Raw genomic sequence first — 8,671 nt, 5'->3', positions numbered from 1 at the left:
AATAAATCTTAGATAGATTTTTCGTTCATTTTTTTTTTTCATGAAAAGGTAAAGTGAACACATTCATTAAAATCACTCAGGATTATAATAACTTGGTATTATATGAAGACCACTTTGAAATAATTTTATTCCTTTATTTTGCCATAGAGTAGTCAATATTAGTGAGATATCATAAAACTGATTGAAATGATGATGAGAGGACGATGGCATAAAGGATAATGATAAATCTTTTGTTAAAGCATATACCTTTGAGTGTTACAATATCTTTTGCACATTTTGGAATATGCATAATTGAAGAGAGGGAATATCTGTGTGAAGGACATTTTGCACTCATCATTATTATTTATTAGAAGCCCTCCTTTTTTTTTTTTGGGTTTCCACGGTATCCCCCAATCTGACCGGTTAAGAACTAATCCGTCGCGGTACTGAACTCCATTTAAGGGTTTGTCGCTGGCCAATGAATTACTACATGCACAAGACGAGATTCGAACCCCTAACATTTACTTAAACAGATTAGTGAGCTAACCACTAGACCAATCCAACTTAAAAACCCTCCTTTGATATGGTGTATGTCATGCTTCCCTTTTCTTTCTCGCCAACCTTTCTTTACTTTCCTTTTCTTCCACACGGCTTTGTGGTCCCTTATCTCTTCACCAATCTTCATCATCATCCTACACTTATCATTACTCGTTATTCAAATTGGTCTCTCAAAGAATTTTTTAATTAAATTCGTTTTTTAAAATTTTAAATTAGTCATGTTAGTCATTTCATCACTTTGTTTATTGATGATGTCAAAATTTGCTGATGTAATATATTAAGTGACACCTTAACACACATGTAAAAGTCTTAATTGACTATTAACATAATAAATTTATGAAATTAGATCAAATTAAAATCTAATTATAGAGATTTAAAATGACAAAAATTAATGTGACAAATTTAAAATTTTTAAAGAACAAATTTGATTAAAAAAATATTTTAAAAATTAATTTAAAAAATAAATAATTTTTTAGAATTAATTTAATTATTTACTCATATACTGAAATTAATAGTTATTAGAAGATAATTATTGTGTATTTTTTAAAATATTCTCTCTTCCATTGAATAAGAAAAAGACAATATAAAATCTCATATCAGTTGAAAAGTGAAATGAGATCATGTGATCAAGTCTCATAGCGACCGAAGAGTAGAACAAAATTTTAAAAATAGAATGAGAAAACAAAAATATCCACAAATAAGTGAATTAGACTGTTACATATAGTATAGAATCCATATCGATTGAAGAGAGGAATGAAATATATTTTTTGAGAACGTAAAATTTTTTTTTAGATACATTTTGATGTGTGAATGTAAAAATTTTTATCATCATTTCTATCCTCAAAAACAAAATCTTGAGACCTCAAAACAAATAATATTTAGGGATAAGTATTGTTTTGGTCCCTAATGTTGAGGGTCGGAATCGAAACCGTCCCCAACGTAATTTCCGATTTAGAATCATTCTTAACGTTTTTTTCGTATTAAAATCGTCCTTTTAATTTTTTTTGGACAAAAATACCCTCACCATTAACAACACAATTACCTCCTCCTCCACAACACCATCACCACCACCACCACCACCACCACCACCACCAAATTCAATAGCAAAATAATAAACAGAAAAATCAGAAACAGAGGTAGAAAAACTGAAAAAGAAGCAAATTCAACAGCAAAATTCAACAGATGCAGAAGAAGAAGAAGCAAAATTCAGATGCAACAGTAAAAACAGCAAAACCACTTCCCCTTCCTCTTTATTTTCTTCCTCTTCTTCTCCGGCTTCTTCCACTTCCCCTCCTCCCTCACCCCCACCACCACCACCACCAACACCAACAGAATAAACAGAAGAGAAAAAAATTGAGATCTGGAAAGCAGAAAATTGGAGCAGGGAAGGAGAAGGAAACGTGGTGGTGAGGAACGGGCGGAGAAACTCAGCTGGCCTGGTGGTGGCACTGGCGATGTGGCAGCGGGTTGTACGCAGTGAAATGGAAACATGGATTTTGCCCTGTTTTAACCTTCGAAGACAGTGAGAGGAGCGATGGAGCAAGGGAAAGGGGAAAAGGCTTCGCACGAAAGGGAGGGGCCTGGACGCCGCGGCGGCGCTGGGTTGGGTCGCCATGGCTCGTCGATGTTGGAGGCTACGGGTCAGTGGTTCGGTCATGGGGAGGTTCGTTCGCGATGGTGGTTCGACGCTGAAAGGAGACGCGAGGGGGAGAAGAGGGTAGAGGGTCGCGGGGGTGGTTGGCTGGGTTAGGGTTCGGACAGGGGGTGGTGACGAGTTGGGACGCCGGTAAGAACGCAGTGGCGAAGGTTGGGTGGCAACGCCGTCACTAAGGGGCGCGGCGGCTGTTCGGTGGCAGAGGAGAGGAGAGCGGGGCAAGGGGACAGAGAAGAGATGAGAGAAGAAGAAGAAGAAAAGGGAGAGGGGGAAAGGTGGTCGCGGTGGCGCTGTGGTGGTGGGCTTGGTTCGGTGGTTTTATTAAAGTAGGGGTAGTTTAGGAATAAAATTAAAAATTTTATTAAAAAGGACAATTTTAATACGAAAAAAAACGTTAAAGATGATTCTAAATTAGAAATTACGTTAGGTATGATTTCGATTTTGATTCTCAACGTTAGGGACCAAAACAATACTTATCCCTAATATTTACAAGCGAATGGACTGGGTGTTACAAACCCAATTCTGAATTTCTTATTTCTCAATAAGGCTGCAAATTAAAAATCAATCTATATTGAATCTAGATGATGTATATAATGTTGCTTAATCACCAAACACTTACTAAAACAAACTCATATATCGCCAATAAGACCAACTCTTCTATGATGTAATGCCTTAATTAGCAAATCATGCTTGTTATTAACTTATTATAATAACTAAAATTAATAATGAACTAGCAACTAACAATTATTTCCTTTCAGGAGATATATTAAACATTCATATTTTTTTGTAAGTTCTATTTTAAGATTTTACTACATCAGCAATCATGTAATTTGCATGTGAGTATTTAACTGCAACACGTGCAGTGTTAGCAAGAAAACAGAATCTGTACATTTATTTTTCTTTTTTTTTTTTAATTTGTACTAAAAATGGATGTTAATTATTGAGAAAATATTAATATTAAAATAATATCTATAATAAAAAATTGTAGACGTAATGAGATTGAATGATCTTACACTATAACAAAATGACACAAAGTAAAAGAAACAAAAATATTAATTGAAACATAATAAAAATTCAGTTAAATACACACACAAAATTTGGCGACGGTTACTAATTCTTCGCAAAATAAATAATAAAGTTTTAAGTCTGTTGACATTTTTCGAATATAGCAACAGATATAATCGTCGCAAAAAAAAAATTGGCAGTAAAATTTAATTTGTAGTGGTTATTTTAGTAGTTTTTAGAAAAATCACCGCTAAAAATTTAGCAATAAAACAATTTGAAAACCACCGTTATCTGATTCAAAAACTGTCGCAATCTGCCAAGATTCTTGTATTGTTAGATCAATTATAAATTCAATAACAATTAAATATTTGATCACTTTATCATTTTATTAATTTTTTTATTATTTATTAGAGTATCTAAATTCACTTATGTTATGTATAGATGAGACACGACGTTATACTTATTATATTTGATTAAATGCCAAACCTTTTCATAGAATCCTAGGTTGGTCATGAACAGAATCCTTCACACATAAAGTAGAAATTAAAGCTTATTAGACTTGCTTGTTTAATCAACTTTTTGTATTTAACAGCAACGAACTTAATATAATTACCCTAACAGTCATAATTATTTGACTTTATGCTTCATTTACATAGCAATCATAATAACTGACTTGCTTTGTCTTGTCAACTATTATGACACACCTTATTTTAGACATGTCCCCATATACATTATTTAATAAGATAGTGTTTAATTTGAAGGACTTCAATTCAAGGCATCCCTCATGAATCATGATAGTAATTAATGGACAAACGCGCTTTGGATTATATTTTTGCATGTCACCAATCAAGGGCAAATAATATTTTCTTTTCAACTCTCATCATTATATTGTTTGCTAATTAACACTACAACAAAAGCGGCATTTAGCGGCAGTTTTGGACTGTCACAAAATGTTTCGCGGAAACGCCGGAAGATGTGACGCCGTTAAACTGATAGCGGCGGTTTTAGTTAACCGCTGTAATAACCGCCGCTAAATAGCAAATAAACGAAAATAGCATTTATTTTGCGGCGGTTCTAAACCGTCGCCAAATTTTAGTATTTCCGTTCATAGTTATTAGAATCGGCCGGTGGTCCAACTGACTCAATCATTAAACCCACACTTCCACCAATAGACCCACAACGTGTGGATCAAGAAGGAAAAGCTTTAACAATGTTATGTTACCACCAAGCCAAATGTATCTTCAATGTATATAGCGCTAATAATTATATATATCATATGAACACAATTGATTGCCACACAATTTTTTATTGTATACTTTATATCTGATCATAGTTATTATAGGCACCTTATATATTGGGTAAAATGCACAATTAAATCAAATGGAGGACCAAATTACACAATTCTACCAAATTGAAAAACATTACCAGGATCTCCCAAAAGCACATTCTTATGTAATTCGAATCAGTCTCATTTGAATTAGACAAGCCAACACTAATTCGAATTAGTAGTACTGCTTGTCATTCGAATTTGTCCAATTTGAATTATATTTGCATGTAGTCTTAGGGTAGTTCGAATAAGGGTGATTCGAATTATGCACGCTAGGATGTCCCTAGTAATTCGAATGGGTCAGCTTCGAATTAATTTTGGACCATAGTAGATCGAATTAATTTACATCTATTTATATATGATCCAAGCGTATATAAAGAGTACAATAAAGAGTATAAAAAATATTTATAATTATTATTTTTAGAAAATGTTTGATTTTTAATTAGTTCAGAGTATGATTTTATTTTCGTCTTTTCATCCATGTTTGAATGCAAATTTAAATGCCAATAAAGTAAACAAGAAAATCTTATTGGTAAATTTGTTCACATGAGTTAACATATATAGCTTATTTAATTTGTGAATTTTTTTTACGTAAAACGAATGTAGAAAAAGTGTTACGAGTTTAAGTAACAATGATTTAAACATATGTAGCGTAAGATAGTAGTGTTTACTTAACTAGATTATATACAGATGGTTATTACTAAAGAAAATATTGCAATATGTGGTAATACGCATTTTGTGGCGTTTTAAACAAAACCGCCGCAAAATGTAAAACAATAACTCACTCGACGGTACATATAGCGGTGGTTTTCGAAAAGACGCCGCTAAATGCAAGCCTGATTGAAATATAGCGGCGGTTAAAAAAAACCGCCGCCAAATGTACTAATTATAGCCCCAATCAATAACCGCCGCTATATGTGCCGCAGGTTACTGTTTTGCAGTGATTTTATAAAATCGCCACAAAATTTCTGCCGCTATCTGCCGAAATTGTTGTAGTGATAATGCTGCTTTCTCCCTTACATTTAGGAGAGCAATGGATCTTAATTTTTATCATGGATAGAGAATGTGGTCGCAGTCAAATATACATATAACATCCAATTAATAATAATAAAGATGTACACACAATACAAATTACACGAAATTCTCACACGAGAATTTATTCTAAATATAAGAGTTTATATGATGAAAAATGATTCATCATTACAATAGATTCTATAAATATCTGATCACAAAGGGAATTTTTTAAAAAGACTAAGAAATTAAATATCTGATCACAAAGGGAATTTTTTAAAAAGACTAAGAAATTAGCATGTTTTGTATATATGTACTAAAATTATCCACCATATTTATTATTTATATAAAAAATATTTAGAATATAAAATATATATTAAAAATATTTAAAATAATATGTGTATATATACACGAATCTATAATTTCAACAACCAAATAATATAGATTTTATATTTAGTATTTTGCTTGAATTTTGCTCAACTTAAATAAATTGTCGATTAAAATTATATATCAAAACATATCAATTCAAGAAGCAGATATAAATTTTCTTTATAAGTTACTCTTATGATTTACAATAAACTTAATCAAAATTGCAATGAATCTCTTAGTAAGAATCGAAGTTCTTGAAAAGAATGTTATTCATTTAAGATGAAAACAAAAGCATTTATAAACTTGATAAAGTAAAGAACAAATAAATATAGAATGAATAATTTAAAGAATACAGAAAGATAAAATTATGGAATTGAGAGAAGAACGGTAAATTATAGAAATAAAAATACAATGAATTAAAATGTAAGAAAATCAAATCAAAAATTTAAATATTCACATGTAATCGCTCCACTTTCTTTCCATTCTGATAGTGTGACTAAAAATAATTAGAGGTGTGTGAATTAATGAATATTCCTTTTTCAGTAGCATTTATTTGTTTCCTATTTATAATTAGGTTTTAAAAAAATTTAGGGAGCCAATTATAACATAAGTCAACTTAGATTAACTCTTTTTATTTTTAGTTTTGAAATTCGAAAAATTAGAGTAGTAGAGGTTTTTTTTTATACACTACAAGAAAAACGTTGAGTACTGTCGAATTTACCATCGAAAAGACGAATAAAATCCAACGGTAATTAAATCTATCATCGAAAAAAATCGGATGGTATAAATCTCGCCAGTAAAGAGTTACCGTCGGATTTTTTCATCCTACGATAATTACTGATGAATTTTGCAACAGATTACCTGTCCGAAAAATCATTTGGTTATTGGCAGATTTTTTCAACGGCAATGTTGGTGTCACAATATTTTGTTTTCCGCACTATTACCATCGGATTATTCTCTCGGTAAATCTGACGGTAACGTCAATTTTTAAAAAAAAAATTGACACAATTTTTTTAATTTTAATTTTTTATTTAAATATATTTTTCGCATAATTAATGGTCAATTTATAAATAATAGAAACCAATTATGTAATATTAAATATCAAATGTTCAAATAAATTAAAAGTCTAATAAATCAAATAAATACAATGAAACAATAAAATGAATCCCTAATCACTAAAGATTCAGGTAGTCGTTGTCGTCGTTCCCGTGGTCTTGCTATGGCGACGCAGAAGGCGGTGGTGTCTGTGTGCCACCAGCAGAGATGATATCAGTGGCGCACGTTTGAGTTTGCTACACATATCCATCTGAGCCTCGATCCGTTGAAAATGCTCCAGCTGCTCCCTCTACCCTAGCCTGAGGTCATCCGTAACCATCACGCGTGCGAGAATCTTCTGATACCTCTCCCGATAATCGGTCAGCTTTTGAACCTGCTGGTGAAGGCCGTGGGTAAGCTCCTGCACCTGCAGCCTCAAATCAATGCCTTTTTCGGGATCAACGGCTTGACTGGTTACAGAGACGGATGATGGTCTCAATGTGGAGGTGCGGAGGCTGTTGGCGAAAGACGACCTCAACCCGTATACACGGTTTCTGTACGGTGCTGAGACGGTCTCACGCTAAATCGCATTGGGATCGATGACTGAAGTAGCAGAGCCATCAGTGTCACTCCTACTTTGCTAAGATTGCTAAGTCGCAGCTTCTAATCTCTACATGTAAGACTCTTGTGTAACACATGTTATAATGATTACTAGTTTTTTCATTTGTATCACTTTGACTTTTTTTTTTTGGTCGATGTGCATTTTTTTACGAGTGACTGATTTTAATATTTTTTAGATGTTTTAATTTATTTTTTTGTTATTTTTATCACTGTACAAAAATTTTCTCTTGAATAGATAGATTCGTATTAACCAAAAAGACTTTGACCACACTCAAATAATTATTCATTCAATTTGTATCAAGAAGTTATGAGCAGTTGAGCACATGTGTTTTGGACTCTTGGAATATTATATATAAACCTTTTAATTTGTTTTCAATCGGCTGCTCAAGTTCTAGGGAGTTGAATCAAAGAATCATATTTGATAGTTAATAAATTTGACTATGTAGTACACTGAATTTAAGAGATTATTTTTATTTTTGTCTCGTCTTACAGTAACTGAACAAAAGAAAAATTTAAATTATAGAGATGAAGGATATAGAAGAGTGATACTACGATATTTTTTGATTTACCCATAAAATACAATGTGTCTTACATACACTATCCACCACAACAATGGTAGAATTTTCATTATAATTAAGATTGATTACAAACACCAATTTTGATTCAAAAAACCCACACTCTTATAAGTTGTAACACACCTAATTAATTCAAACTTAATAACTTCTAAGTATTAACCCAACTTAATTAAAGAGAATTAAGTACACTCTAATATCAGTATACTTTCGAAATCAAATACTCAAATAAAAGAATAAATAATTTTTGTGTATATGATCTAAATTTTAATTTACTCGAATCGGTTGCCTTCTTTTCTTTGGATGAATTTTTTATGATTTGATCACTTATTCAATGTTAGAATTATTCCTTTTTTGATCAAACTAGCCATTGCACAATCAATAGTGTAGTACGTAGTTGTCAATGAAGAGAGGAAATCTTTCCTTCTTTGACTTGAAAATAATGTACAACAACTTCTCTTTTGTGTAACAATCCGATTCTTAAAGATGATTGTCAATTATAAATTGTTTTGCATGAATTATAAATTGTTTGATTGTGAT

General features: G+C 31.9%; 1 long non-coding RNA gene across 1 annotated transcript in view; it reads right to left on the bottom strand.

Moving 5' to 3' along the window:
- Nucleotides 1–8,671, bottom strand: part of LOC110269145 — a 25,130-nt gene that overhangs the window by 15,387 nt on the left and 1,072 nt on the right. Inside the window, exons 2-3 of the long non-coding RNA XR_002358254.1 lie at nucleotides 3,303–3,307; nucleotides 511–521 (exon numbers count right to left, since the gene is read on the bottom strand). This is a non-coding gene — a long non-coding RNA (uncharacterized LOC110269145). The remainder of the gene's footprint in view (nucleotides 1–510; nucleotides 522–3,302; nucleotides 3,308–8,671) is intronic.

Source organism: Arachis ipaensis, chromosome B01, assembly GCF_000816755.2.
Source record: "Arachis ipaensis cultivar K30076 chromosome B01, Araip1.1, whole genome shotgun sequence".
In the NCBI taxonomy this organism is placed as follows: Eukaryota; Viridiplantae; Streptophyta; class Magnoliopsida; order Fabales; family Fabaceae; genus Arachis; species Arachis ipaensis.
Note: the sequence above shows the minus strand (reverse complement) of the source record. Positions and strands in the feature narration are given on the sequence as shown.